Genomic DNA, 15,803 nt, shown 5'->3' on the forward strand with positions numbered 1-15,803 from the left:
AATATTGGGGTGGAGAGCAACTGCCACAGGAGCCCCAAAGCCATCAAATCATATTTTCTTCTAATCCGCCATCCGTCATGGTGCTGTACAAGCAGCCCCGAGCTTTGCTTCACATTTTCTTAGTCACACAAGTACAGTTGCAGAGCGGCATAAATGCCAGAAGCACTGAGTAAAATCATTTTATCAATTTTCAATGGCTTTAATTACAATGCAAATTAGTTAGAGCTCCAACGAGTTTCACCAAGAAGGGGATTTTGTTGGCACATGTGCCCACACCAAGATAAAGATGAGAGGCCCATTGGAGCCTCCGAGATGACTGGATGCCAGAAATCACACAGGCTGGGATGCTTTCAAGCCCCTCTTGCACGATGGTTTTATTTTATCAGAGTAGTTTCCCCATAGTTTTTGATCCCTTTACGCTCACAACTCAGGGCTTCATTCTCAAAGAAAAGTTGGATTTCCACCCTTAGCTCCAGATTAAAAAAAAAAAAAAAAAAAAAGTCTCAGGTGTGGTCAGCTAACACGGGTCACCTGCCTGTGTCTCCCCGTTGATGAGCCCTTTTCTGTGTCTCCCCGTTGATGAGCCCTTTTCTGGACCAGCCTTCAGCAGAGGGGAGATGGTGATTAGGGAGTGTCTACTGTTTCTGCGCATTGTCTCACGTTCTTGTGTTTGCAGAGCCCTTCCGACATGAAGAAGGCTGCATATTTAGGCATTAGAAGAGGTGTGGAAACGGTTTTGTTTTTCATGTCATCTCTGATCAGTTGCTGGTGGCTACCCTCAAGTTGGTCATGAAGAATTCTATGACCAGCAAGAGACTCAGGACGGTGATTGACTCGTAATGTCTTCCACGGTATGAGAAGGTAGAGCATAGAACGCAAGCCACACATCTGTCATCCTTGGGCAAGGGGTCTTAAAGGTGCCTAAGCCAAACCAGGGGCACGAGATGCATCCAACAGGGCCTCTGCTTTCAGAGTCAAGTGAAAGAGACAGATCATTAGGAGATTAATTACAACAAACTGACACGAACCAATGCAATTGACATGAAGAAGGAAGAGAACTAACAGGAGAAAGCGCGATATTTCTTATGGCCTAGTCATGTTTCGATTATCTCCACTGCTTTAAGAGAGGGAGCGAGAAATAATTACATTATTTCTATTTTTTTCCCTCCAACACATTTACATGTCTAATTATGCTTTTCTCAGATTAGTACTGAAATGATAGCCCATTGTCCAAATACACAAACCAGATAAGAGATTATCTAGACGTGCTCTCTAAGAGATGACGGGGTGCCATCCCCTATGATTATTTTCTGTAAATGAACCATTTGGAGTGACTGAGGGCTATTGCACACATTTTACAATTACATTTTAAATAATACTCTAATGAAGTGGTTAAAGATACTAGGACTGTGTCATTATAACGCGACAAATTGGCCTCCGCTCCTTTCACTCTTCCCCCATCAGGAATCAGACATACGACCTTGGAGAAGTCACGGCCCGCCTCCTGCGGTAACCTCTTCCATGTGGTAGCTGATGTGGGTCAGGGTCAAGGCCTTCCTCATAGTGACTGGCCCATACTGGTCCTCAATAAAGGTACTCGGCGAAGGGTGTTTATAAAATGTCGAGACATCCCTTAGCTCTTCAGAATCTGTCAGATGGGCAGACCAGAGGCCCAGAGGCCCAGCCTCCTCCTACCTGTCTCCAGGTAGTGGATCTATTGCTGAGCCCGAGTTTGAAGTCTTCCTGGCTCAGAATCCACCTTGGGTAAGCTCTGGGGAGTGTCTGTCTTGGCCAGATCTGCCCTTTCTGTGCTTTGACCACGTTTGAAAACTCACGAATTCTGGTTGGTTGGTTGGTTGGCAACAAGGTCGCAAGAGCGACCGTGAGGTCCCATGGCTCCCAATACCAACCACACCACCCAAGCTGGGTGCAGATTTCCCAGGAGTGCAGGGGGCGAAGGGCAGGGGGGCAGTGTGGTGGCGGAGCAGGGACCCAGGGACCCAGTTGTGTGATGCACGCAGGCCTGAGGACTTCCCTCTGGGCTTGGCCAAAACCACAATGCATCTGGCCCTGGGTCTGTTTTCTTCTTAACATTTTAAGCCAAGTGTTTTCAGGGGAATTTAATCCACATGTTTTTTATTCACTTTTATTCATTTTGTATTTAGCTCATAAAAATGCTATTTCTAAAGAGGTGGTAGTTGGCCAAGAACCACTTTTTTCTTTATTCTTCTTCTCCTTCCTCTTCCTCCTCCTGTGAGTCTTCTTTCTTAGGAAAAGAAATGACTGTTCCCCTTTTTATTTGCCTAAATATCTAAGACCAAATGTCTGAGTTTGCTTAGATGTTAATATCCATTGATTGCAATACGTGTTGACTTCTTCCAAGACAAAATTTGAGGTGGTATTTCTATTTCAATGTTCGTTCTGTTAACGCCACCACAGGAGACACTTAGAATAATTCCATTTATCACAGAATAGTATCAGTCATTGTGATGACTCACACGAGGGTGGGGGTAGAGCAGGTGGCTGGAAGGATGCTCTTTAACACAGAGTTTCTGGAAATCAGGGGCTAGAGTGCATGTCTCCTGACTCTTGAGGTCCTAAAAGATCTCCTATTGATATCTGAATCCAAATCAGCACATCTTATTGTCTCCTGGACCTCTACCTGGCATGGGGCCCTGTAAATGGAGCAGAGCTCCCCCAGAATGCATGTGAGGGACAGAGGAAGTGATTGCCCCCTGTCCACTGCAGGAGTGGAAGCAAAGGCTTGGCAAGGTCCCATGCTTCTTTAACATGGCGACCATGCTCTCCGACAGATGTTATCCTTCAGTTGCCTTACAAAACAACTTCTCTTCCTTCTACTGGGGAGCAGCTATGAAGGGAGAGGCAGAGAACCGGGCTGGAGGATGCCCATGATTCCGGCAAAGGGTGTAGGGAGAACTCCCATCTCCCTTGTGTTTAACATTCTAGAGTGATTTTTTCCAGTGAAGACAAGACCATACTTTTTTCTTCTCTTCTATCCCTCACAGTACGTAAATCAGGGTTCCATAAACAAGAGGTGCCAAATTGAAATTTGATTATATTGAATATCACTTTTAGCCTGTCTCTTGGAAGATCTAGGGAAGCACATGGGTTTAAGATTTGTGTCACAATTTTAAGCCTGGGACTTGAGTTCTTTTCGTGAAGTGGTTTAATTTCCCACGGGATGGTTTAGAGGCGAACTCCTTTAGCCTCTTCTACTGGGAGGTCAGGAAGAATTCAGCCCCGTGCTTTAGGAGCCCTGGGTTGGAGGACTGGCTCTGCCTGACTTTGTAGCTGGGTGATGGCAGCAAGATACTTAATTTCTCTTGGACTCGTTTGCACCATCTTAAGAATGGAGACTCATAGGGGCGCCTGAGTGGCTCAGTCGTTAAGCGTCTGCCTTCGGCTCAGGGTGTGATCCCGACGTTATGGGATCGAGCCCCACATCAGGCTCCTCTGCTGGGAGCCTGCTTCTTCCTCTCCCACTCCCCCTGCTTGTGTTCCCTCTCTAGCTGGCTTTCTCTCTCTCTCTCAAATAAATAAAGTCTTTAAAAAAAAAAAAAAAAGAATGGAGACTCATAGAACTTTAAAAATCACCTCGCTCAGTTTACCTCATTTTCTAGATTAATTCATATTCAGACAACTTAGAAACAGATACTTAGATCCTTTAGGAAGTCAGTAAGCATAGCAGGTAGAGCCCAGGCCCCCAGGTCAGAGTGGCTGGGTTCAAATCCCACTTCAATTACCGGCAAGCTACTTATCTCTCTGAGCCTCCGCTTCTTCAGCTGAGAAACAGGATAACAACAACAGAACCTACCACATAGACTAGAAGAGTCGCTGTGTGGGAAGATCTTGGAAGAATACCTGGCCCATGGTAAGGAGTAAGTAAGTATTAACTTTTATCGTTGACCCAAGCTCATGCCAACTGTATTGACTGGAATTAGAACTCCATCTTCTGGGGGCCACTCTTCCCCTGTGTACAGCCAGGACTGCTTATTAGATGCTTCTGGAACACTTTTAAAAAATACTGTGTCTGGACCCCATGCCACATCAGTTAGATTGGAAGGGGGGGGCAAGGGCCTGGGAATCTGTATTTTTAGAAAGCCCACCACCAAACTGCCCTGGTACACGGCAAGGACGGAAAACCACCACGTGCTGTTGTTGCCCTAACCGCTTCAGAGGATTTTTTTGAGAATATAGTTTGAAATCTTTATGTGTAAGTGGTATCATTAACTCTTTGTCAAGATCTTTTTCTCTTGTAAGGGGCATAAGTTGTTTTTCACTGTTCCGCTCACTTCGCGGATGAGAAAAATACATTTTTTTTTCTCTTGTCTTCCTTTCTTGAAAGCCCCTGGTGGGGGCTGAGCACAGGCACACAGGGACTTACTTCAGAAGATCCAGGACAGCCCCCCACACACTGTCTCCCCCTCACTACCCTCACCCCCCCTCGGGAGAGACACATCTGATTCCCCCCCCCCCCAGTCATTATCATTGTAACGTACAAAATGACATTATGCCGAAAAGAAGGGGTTCATAAATTATATCTGATTTTAGAAAGTTTTCCAGCCATTGTATAAATGACAGATCTATAAAAGAAGACTGAAAATGAATTTCAAATAAAAAAAAATAATTCCATGTTTTTATGGCAAGCTTAAAAAAAAAAAAATCTCGGAACAAAATGTTTCTGAGGAGGGTGATTCAGGAACCCGGGGCAGGAGCCCTGCCTGGCGGGAAACGGGAGCCTCAGCACCGGGGGAGCGCGGGAAATGGGGAGACAGTCACCAGGCTGGTGTGCCTGGAAGCCAGGACACGGTCCCCCAGAGGCCTGAGGAAGAGTAGTTTCATTATCTGGTTTGAGGACAGCAAACATCTAAGGTGTGCCGGGAACGACTTGTTCACAGGCGCTCTGACAGGCCTGGAGGCCTCGCTGCGGCTGATGGATGGAGCCAGGCCCTGCACATCTCGATGCTGATGTTTTCAGCCAGGGAGGGCTTGGGAACAGCAGCATAGAACTGGACCATTTTCCTCTTCCCTTTGTACCCCCCAACTTACAGAAGGTCAGACAAGCCTCTTGGGGGAAAAGTTACCCTGAACCGTGCCCTCCCCTGGTTAAGGCTCAGGGACATGTAGGCCTGTCTGAAGCCTGGGGTGTTCCCGAGTGAGGCCGGATGGCAAACCAGGACTGGGAGGCCTCTGAGAGCAGAGAGGAGAGAAGGAAGGTGGCCTGACCCCAGGTCTGACGGGTGGAGAGAAGAGGCCCATGTGGGAATCACAGGGAGCTTGACACCTTTGTGAAGTCCCAGAACGTCAGGGGCCTGGTGGATCTTGCAAAGGTGAGGGACTGCTTTCCCGAAGCCATGAGGCATCTCGGTTGCTGGCCCTGACCAGGGGAGCAGTGGGGAGGGAGTGGTCACCCAGGTTCTAGCCCCACCAGCAAGTCAATCCAGAGTTGGAGGCGATCGAGTCGAACAGGTGGCTCTGTGGGGGAGGAAAGGGGCGCAGTGGTTGTGGGGTTCAGTGTGGAGACATTCAACAGAGTCGCCATGCCTCCTCCAGGCAGCATGGGATGGACTTGGCGCATGGAAATGTATCAAAGTGTCTTAGAACTTCTGGGAAACTACCCTGAAATTCTGCTAGCAGAGGGGGACAGTGGAGGGAAGAGGAATGGTCTGCAAATTTGCCATTGGGGATCTCACATGGTGTGTCACCCCGCTGTTTTCCAGAAACTGGTTACATTTCATGCTGCCTACCTAATTTCCTTCTCTAATCCACTAGCTCTCTTTATTCATTCAACACATTAAACCCAAGTCTGGAATAGAAACAGAAAGAAAGAACAGAAAAAAATCGAGACAAGTGTCCTCATCCCCTGGGTAAGATGGTCCCATAGAGTGACAGAGTGGCTTTGGAAGAAGCTCATGGCTGGTCACCCTGTCCCCTCCTCTCCCTCCCTCTCTGACAGCTGCATGGCTTCTCCACACTTGTGTTGCACGTCAGCCCGAGTCTTGGATCATCACATCAACACCTCCTGGCCCTGCTTTCAGTTTCTTCAAGCTGATGGCCCGTGATAAGGTGGACATCCTTTGCCCACAGGGGTCATCTTTAAACACATTCCCAAGGACAACACTCCTTGGAGAGGTTCTATGGGAAGAAGGCTTGGAAGCCAAATACATTTAGGACATCCTGCATGTTTCGTTCCCTTCCTGGAGCCTCTTCATAAGCACTGGCAAACAGAAGGCTTCTAGATGTTCTGGGTGTGATGGGGTCTTTTTAGCTTTGATTAAGCCAGCACCTCCCAAGCCCGTGCGGCCACAGGGCCATTTCCCCACAGTATGTATGAATATCGTTGTTCCTTCCTCTCTCCCCGTTACGATCCTCATCTTCTATTCCTGCTTCATTTTTCTCCTTAGACCTGAGCACTTTCTGAAACCCAGTTTTCTGTACGTATGGACGTACTGAGGGACTATTCTGTTGTCTGTCCTCTCCTGTTTGAATTCAAGCTCTATGAGCGTGGGGACCTATACACACACGTATACACATCCATAGGGAGAGACACACACGTACATATGCGTACACGCCCCTACACACGGGGGCCTACAACAGGGCCCATGCTGGGGCTGATCCTCACTCGGTAGATATTTGTTGTGAGAACATAAGCCGACGGGTTTCCCACTGCCTGGCTAAGCATCATTGGGCCCACGTGAAAATAACTTCGCTTCAAGCTCTGGGAAAACCCTGCTTCTGTAACGAAACTAAAATACTACTTTTTGAGGGGCGCCTGGGTGGCTCAGTCAGTGAAGCATCTGCCTTCAGCTCAGGTCATGATCTCAGGGTCCTGGGATCGAGTCCCACATCGGGCTCCCCGCTCAGCGGGGAGCTTGCTTCTCCCTCTCCCTTCACCCCTCCCCTCTGCTCATGTGCTTTCTCTCTCAAACAAATAAATAAAATCTTTTAAAAAATAAACAAAATACTTCTTTCTGAGACTCACAGCTTGCTCGTCAAAGTTGCCTGCAAAACCTCACTCTATCCACCAATCCAAACTACTTTGAAATAAATTCTGCCTGATTCCAACCAGCTTCCCTCACTTTGAAATCACCCAGCCCCAACCATAAAAGCCCTCGAAAACACCTTCCCGATTCTCCCCGAATGGAGATTCTCTCAAGGCGGTGTTGTCTGTTACTGGAGTAGGTCTGATAAACTTAGCTCTGCTCAATCAATACGTTTTCTGATGGTTCCTTGCAAGGCTGGTGATGGACAAGTCACCGAATGCAGAATGAATGCATCCTGTTAACTGCTAATTCACAGAACCCACTTTGGTAAATGGGCTTTTTTGCAGGCCAGGAAATAAGGGGTTTTTTTCTGGTCAACCTCCTTCCATTTGCTGGGTCCCGGCTACTTGGCATACTCTTCTAGTACTTGGCTTGCAAGAGTGCTGAAAGATCGCTGGGTTCAAGTAGCCCGTGCTTTACTGAGAACTTATTTGAAAGCAGGGCCTTTCTTTTCTCATTAGTCCCAGAGGAATTAGAGCCCCTTCTCTGATCTTGTCAAAGCGTGTGCATTATAATTTAAAGTTTGTTAGGGCTTCCATACAAACTACCACAAACTTGGCTTTAATAACAACAGAAATGTGTTATCTCGTTGTTTTGGAGGCGGGAAGTCCGACGTCTAGGTGTCGGCAGGTCTCCACTGCCTTGGAAGGCTCTTGGGAGAACCCTTTCTTTTCCCTTCCAGCCTCTGCTGGTTCTAGAGTTCCTTGGCTTGTGGTCGCACCCTTCCCCTTTGCACGCCTTCTCTTCTTCCTGTTTGCCTCCCCTCTGTGTCTCTTACAAAGACACTTCTTACTGGGTTTAGTGCCTGCCTGTATAATCCAGGATGATCTCTTGCAAGATCCTTAATTTGACTATACCTGCAAAGACCCTTTTATTCTCTCTAAGGTCACATTTATGGATTCCTGGAATTAGGATGTAGACCTCTCATTTGGGGGGGGCCACCATTCAACCCATCACAGGGCTAGAATTAAACATGATAGCTCATGAAGCATTGTTTTCAAAGGAAATAAAATGCATTGTACAGGTAAGGGACCACCATTGTTTCCATAGTAAAGAAATGGACCCGCCTTTCTAGCACCCTCTTCCTTACTTCTCGTATCCCATGGGAAATAATTTGGAAATCTTTTTCTGGATTCAGATTTCTACCTTGGCAATCTTCTCACCGAGAACGTCCAGCCACCTTCAGGACAAAGCATTTGCAGTCTCCACAGTCCAGGGGATTCATATCTCTGCAGCCTTGTCTCCCACTGCACCCTACCTGCCGAACCAGCTGTGACTCCTCTCCGTGCCTGTGCAGTCCAGCCTCCAGGCTTTTGCTCAGGCCATCCCCCATCTAGAGCACCTTTCCCTGCCCATCTCTGCCTGACCAGTGTGTCTGCCCATCAAGGACTCCAGACATAATCACCTGTTCTCCTCGCCCCTGACCACTGCCTTTCAACTCCACTGTGAGAAGTAATTGCTTTCTTTAAAGTGTCTTGGACTTTTCTATGCCTCTCTAGCCACTGACGATTCCCTCGTAATTGGAATGTGTGTCAGCTTTGCACACCATATCCAGAGGCCAGTGACACGGAGATCTTCTCTTTTCCTTCTCCTGTCCCCATCCTTTTTCCCAACTTTGTAACCCCCACCCTCTGCTCTTCTTCTCCTTCTTCCCCCTCTCCTTCTCTCGACCCACTCCTTCTTTATAATAAGCGCCCCTTTCCACCTGTTAGACATTTGACTTCTATTATTTAAGGCCAACCACTTAGGACACATACCGGCATTATCTCCGTTCTCCGTGACGCGTCAGTCTACTCCGTGTGTACCATTCGCATCGACGTGCCGAGTCAGGAGGCCGAAATGCCAGTCCCAACTTCTGGGGTGCCACTGAGCCTCTGCTCCTCACAAAGTATGGCCTCGCAAGGTCCCCCGTGGCCCCGATCGAGTGCTTGGCACACAGTGGGTATCATGCAAATGTGTGCAGAGTGAATGAACAGATGTTGAATCATTGGGGCCATTTAAAATATTTTTAAAATAGCAGAGGAGGGTCAGAGAATCAGATCATTCAAGCCCGAGCTATTTGCACATCTGTCAGTTGCAGCCGAAGCATCTAAACAGCATGTTTGTTCGTGGTCTGTGGCTTAATGAGTAGGTGCCTGCTTGCTTCCGTGGAAATGAGACCTCATTATCCTGTCTTTTTTATTTCAAGTCTGACATTTATGAAAGGTGAGCAGATATGTGTAAGAACAGCCCGCCGCTGCGGGGCTCCTGCCTTGACAAAAATCCCCTAGAGTTTGTTTTCCTGGGAGTCTACACTGTTGGCTTCTTTGGCAAGACTTTTTTAAAACATGAAACTTGGGATTGCAGAGGGGAGGCAGAGGTCTGGCAACGCCATCAAAGCCCCAGAAGGCACGGGGTCTCTCTCGCGCGAGTGACCTTTCTGGCCCTGCCCCAGGCGGCCGCTATCCCCCTCGGAGACCCTTGCCTGCCCAAGGAACAGGACGCGGCTGCCAAGCCTGGTGGTCCCCCCTCAAGCGTACAGCTGCTGCGAGGAAAGGGTCAAGTTCAGAGACCTTTGGGGCTCAAAACAGGGGGCGGATCAGACCATGAGTGGCATCCATCCTCTACCGCCTGGCTGGACCACGCCCGTCATTCCTCGGAAGCATCCTTAGCTGCTTTTCTTCTCCAGATGGGAGCTCCTCTTTTTGCTCTGAGTTTCTAGGTAACTCTCCCCAACAGATGACTTTTTGTAGTCGACGGTAGTGGTAAAAAATAGCTCACGTTTATGGAGTGGTTATTACGTGCTCGGCACTGCTCCGAAGGCCACACTTTCCCACAGCAATGCCGTGAAGTAGATAGAGTCGCACTAAAGATAAAGCAGTGGCTGTCTCTCGATGCAGCGGGACTCCCTCCTGTGAAAGCAACTGTCAAAGCCCATCCAACCGCACCACTTCAATGCACGCAATGTCGTGCACATAAATTATACTTCCAGAAAGTTCTTTTAAAAATCCCATGAATACTCACATAGTGCTTACTGCCTGACCAAGCACGATTTCCAAAGCTTCCCGCGCACTGAATCCTGGGAACATCCCTGTGATGTTGCCATTGTCATTATTCCCATGAGAAAATGGAGGCCCAGGAGGGCTGACAAGTGTCCCCAAGTCATAGTGCTGCGAAGTGGGACAGCTGGGATTTGAACTCAGCCAGACTCCACTCCATTTATGAGCTCTTTGGGGTCATGAAGCCCTTCGAGAAAGTACCGGAAGCTGTGGCTCCTAGGAATCCCATGTGGAAAATGTCCATCCTCGATGAAATGCTTTAATGAAAGAAGCAACTAATGGTTTGTCTTGTCTATCTGTCTTTGTCGACAATTCCCCAGGGCCCCATGCTTAATAGTGGCTCAATAATCCATGTGCAGTGAAATAAATGGGCAGCGCCTCAGGTGACAGGGTAGGTATGATGACTAATTTTACGTCCACTTGATGGGGCTAAGAGAGGCCCAGATAGCTGATTATTTCTGGGGGAGTCTGGGAGGGCGTTTCAGGAAGAGATTGACATTTGAATCGGCCAGTGGAGTAAGGCAGATGGCCCCCCGCATGGATGGTGGGCATCAATCAGTCCCTGAGAGCCCAGATAGGGCGAATAGGTGGAGGACAGGTAAATCCACTCAAGAGGATGGAGTTGTAGGTTTTGATTTGGATAAGCCATTTAATCTTTTCTAAAACTTTGATTTATCATCGCCTTTGCAATGGGGTACTAGCACCTGCCATACCTCCCTTGTGGGTGCTGGATGTGAGCAATGCCTGCTCACAAGAATTTCCATGGGGTTTTTTTTTAAAGTGCATTTAGACTCTGGAAGTGGGGGGATGCAGATGTGGGCTACATATCTACATCTCGCTAGCCATGCATCTTAGGAATGCCTCAGTTTTCTTACCTGTAAAATGGGATATCAGAAGTTTCGACCTCACAGGGTTGACGTGAGGATTAGAAGAGCTGAACTATGGGAAATCCTTAGAACAGTGCCTGGAACATGGTAAGTACTATTTAAGTGTGTTGCTGTTATGATGAGTAGTGTAATTACTCGATTTAGTCGTAAACAGTTATACTTTGGAAGGCAGGTAAAAGCCGACCCCTCACTCTGCTGGAAAGGAAGTCAAAGGAGTCTCTGTATTATTTCTGCAACTTTTGTGTAAGTCTAAAATGATTATAGAACCAAAAAATACAAAAAACAAAAACCCTTGGTAATTCCTATGGGCTCCAAGCTGGAGTCTGAACTTTCTCACATGGCTGGCAGATGGGATTCCCCTGAGCTGGTCACAGCCTGCCTACCCTCCACCTTGTGGATCTGCCAGCCCTGCTCCTGCAGAATCAGGCTCTCCGGTCTTAGGGTTCCTACCTTTGCATATACTGGGCTCCCTGCCTGGAATGTCCTTCCTCTGCACCTGCTGAGCTCCTATTTATCTTGTAAGCCCAAAGAGAAGCATTTCTCGTTCTATGACGCCTTCCCCAACTTTGTGCACGTGGCTGGTCCCCTCCCCCTGTCCCTGCTCTCATGGTATTCTGCGCCCGTTTCTAGTCTCACCACCCCCCGCCCCACCAACTGTGTTGTGGTGTGTGTTGCAAGTCCGTGTTCTCCGCCAACTGTGAATGTCCGGTGAGCAGGAGCAGGTCATCTGAGCACGCCCCGTCTGCGACACAGGCTCCGAAGCACAGATACTTGTGAGAACTTTGACCTACTGCTGTAAGAATTTCCTTCTCACTGACGGGTCCTATCGTGCATCCGAGTGCTTCCCGCAGGAACCTGGGAGTCCACCTTGCTCTTCCCTTGCCTCTTTTCCCTGGTTCAGTCCGTCTAGGCCAGGCCATCCACTCAACTCCAGGGGAGCCCTTGATCCATACCCAAGCCACCACCAACTTTCCCTTAGAGGACTTCCCTGCCTGGTCTCAGCACCCCACTTCCCATCAGCTCCCTTCAGGGCATAGCCAGAGTACTGTCTTCATAAGTAGCTCCTTCGTTGCAATGTCCTTGCTTCAACCTCTCCCAAGCTTCTCAGGCCCCCTCTGATAAATCGCACGTTCCTCCATGGAGTTCGTAAAGTCCTCCTTACTCGCCTCGTGAGGTCATCTCGCTTAGTTTTCTCTCCTTCTTCCAGTTCCTCCAGTCTTCAGGCCTTTGTGTAAGCAGTGTCCCTGCTTGTACATTTGACCTCCCTTCCCCTCCCTGCCACATCCTTTGTGTGCCTACTAATCTGTCTGGTCCTTATTGAATGGCGCGTCCCTTGGTGAGCCACCTCTGACACCTGAGACTGGGTCGGGTCTCCAGTTGGAAGCATTCATGGTAGCTTATCCTTTCATCACATTTATAAAGTAGGGTGACCAACCATCTCTGTTTGCCAGGACAGAGGATACAGTCTCAGGAGGCAGGATTTCAGTGCTAAAACTAGGCAAGTCCTAGTCAAACTGAGACAAGTTGGTTGCCCTACCTGTAGTGTATCATTCTATTGTTCAATGCCTGCTCACAAGATTAAGCACCATGAGACCTCAAGGTCTGTGGGTTTTGTTTGCATCTCTATTCCAAGGCTAGAACAGTGCTTGACATGTAGTGGATGCTTAGTAAATATTTGTTGGATGGATGCATGGATGCATGGATGGATGGATGGATAGATCTTAAAGCCTCTTTCCAATCCTTGAGTCTGGGACTCAATAAAGGACAACCAAACAAAATAATAGTAATAAGACCAACCCTTTCAAATATCCTCGGGACAACCGGTGATTGAACTCTACCTGTGGGAAGGACAGAAATAAGAACAAAGGGTTGCTTCTAAACCGAATGCCTATATCCAGGCATGAAAAAGAGGCAAGAAACAAGGGCTTCAGTAAAATGAGGTCCACAAGACACTGCACTGAGCACTTTTCATGCATTCTTTCCTTAGAACTGCATATCAAGTAGGTACTGTTTTCCATTTCACTTTCGCAGACAAGGGGCATGAGGGATGGTAAGGTTAGGTAACAAGTCCCAGGTCACACACTCACTGGAGGTGGGGCAGACCCCATGATCAACCTGCCTCTTTCCCCACATTGTAAAGCGCTTTGCACTTCTCAGTGTCTGGGTGCTAATGAGGGAGAAGAGGGTCACAGGAAAAAAGGGAAATGCATGGAAAGAAAGAGGGGCCTGAACTGGACAAGGAAGCAGAGACCCTTCCTGAAATCATCTGATGCCCTGGGTAGAGTCTGAGTAACAGAAATCATACGGGAACTAGAATCTGTGTAGTCTTAGGAAATCCAAGCTAAATGACCATTCCCTAGGATTCACACTTGGAAATTATCTTTCTCCATAGAGGAGGAGAGTTGAGGTATTGATTGCATTTATATTCTCATGACACAAAAGGTAAATTAATCCTTTTAGAGCAGAAAACATGCTTTATTACATTCTGAGTAATTTCCTTTGAAAAAGAAAAACATTTTTTAAAGCTACTGGCAGTAAAACTAGCTCCCCCGCCCCACTTCTTAGATGTGAATGTGTGTCATTATTCATGCATAATCTGATTCCAAATGATTCCTTGTTTACAGTTTGGTTTTTTTTTTTTTTTTGTATTTCCTTATGTAAGCAAGAATTAATACACTCCGACATGAAAGAAATAAGCTAAATTATTTTTACTGCTTCTCTTTAGGACATACAATATGTCTTCTTTAACTCTCAACAACATGCAAAACAGTCAGAGGAAAACACAAATAAATACCTATGGAAACAGAGACAAATATCCCCGGTGGGAGGCTGGAAGGCGTGCTGCTGGGTTGCCTTCTCCACGGAGCCTGCTGGGCGGGGACCAGACTGGTCTGGGACTCACCCCGGAGCTGGTCTGCCCCTTCCCTGCGCCCATCTCAGATGCCAGCTCAGCCTGCCACGTGGTCTCATCAAGCCTCCCAGCTGAGCTGAGAGCAAGAGGAGCATCCAGATGTGTGTGCTTTCTGCACATCTGGGGAGGGTGGCTCCTGGTGGGGAAAAGCCCTAGCTATTCCCAGCCTTTCCATTTCCCAGAGAGAGAGCTGCCAGCAAAGTCCGGCGCGTGCGAATAATCGGGAGATTGTATCTGCGTTAATTGGTCCAAGAATTGACTGTGATTTCCAAGCTTGCTCAAGTCCTTTTAGACAACCTCGGTTCACACACAGGATGCCTCAGGGCCAGAATCAAGGGTGGGACAAGGAGCCCAGGGCTTCTCAGAGGACCTGAGAGTGAGTGTGTCCGTAAGTGGGCACTCTGGCCCCCTGTTTGGGTCTCACCCACAGTTTCAGCCCCGCGATATCTTGCTTTGTGAAATAACTTCACATTCCTTTCCTGGTACTCTTTTCCTGGCGATCTGAGTACCTTGCATTTTGTTACCTCACATTTCGGTAGACAACACTGCCTATGTGATATCTGTTCAAAAATACTTTCTCCTGGGGCGCCTGGGTGGCACAGCGGTTAAGTGTCTGCCTTCGGCTCAGGGCGTGATCCCGGCGTTCTGGGATCGAGCCCCACATCAGGCTCCTCCGCTATGAGCCTGCTTCTTCCTCTCCCACTCCCCTGCTTGTGTTCCCTCTCTCGCTGGCTGTCTCTATCTCTGTCGAATAAATAAATAAAATCTTTAAAAAAAAAAATACTTTCTCCTTTTTAATTCTGTGTCCCATAATGCTCTTTTGTAGTGTCACTATAAGAAAAACACAGAAGCCTTCCTCCCCCTCCCCCCCCATTTAATGCTGAGATGAAATAGCATATCTTTGATAGGGATTCTCACGAGTGACAGTAACAAGGCTGTAAAGTTTGACCTTATGAATCCAGAATACGATGGCCGCTGGGAACTTCAGGTCCCCAGCATCCCTGGGCCTGCCCCTTCTTATCCCGTCATACCCTGAACTCTTTGAAGAGATAAACTGGCTTTATTTTCACTCCAACTCAAATAAAGTTTATTCCTAGTCATCAATTAGTAGGTCTTGGGCTCGAAGGACATTTGGACCATACACAGCTGGATACCACAGTGAAACTGAATTGAAATATGTCAGTGACTTATTGGACCGTAACCAGGTGTCATCCCCTGTCCTAAGTTGTCACTGACGCCTCACCCCAGAACCTACCTTGGGTCCAGGAAGAGTGGCCCCTGGAGGTGTGTGAGTACGTGCGTGTTCCGCGAGCTCTGCGCTGGCCTTTTGCTGACCGTGCCTCTCCCTGTAGTGAAGAGACTGGCACCAAGGGGATAGGCTCACCTGGAACTCTTGTCCCCTCTTCTAGACCATACTCAGGATGCCCAGAACCTCACTCAGTTTTCTGCATACAGGCTGTGCACGCCTGTGTTCTGGGTCTGTCCTCTCGAAAGGAGATGGTACAACCAATGAGTGTCCCCCAGGTCTAGTGGCGACTGTTAGTGGGTCTGGGGGTAAACTTGGGGTGGAGGTGACCTTGGGGTGAAGAGTCACATGGAACAGGGACAGGTAGATCTCTTAGTTGAGGGCCCTTCGTGTACTATCTCTATAGCTCACAAATGTTAGGGGTGGGCTCACTCACTGCAACCTTATGACATTTCCTTAGGATTATCTCTCTTTTTTGGTAAAAGGAGCTGAGATCCAGAAAAAGTCAAGTCACTTCTCCAAACATACACATTAAATGGATTTGGTAGGGCCCAGATTTTAACGTGGACATTTGGCTTCAGTGTCCCCAACTTTGTCCACTGTTGCCATGTCCTGAAAATCTATGACCCCATTCCTGAGAGGATGAGCACCCAGCCC

This window comes from Ursus arctos, unplaced genomic scaffold (genome assembly GCF_023065955.2).
Source record: "Ursus arctos isolate Adak ecotype North America unplaced genomic scaffold, UrsArc2.0 scaffold_19, whole genome shotgun sequence".
NCBI classification, from domain to species: Eukaryota; Metazoa; Chordata; class Mammalia; order Carnivora; family Ursidae; genus Ursus; species Ursus arctos.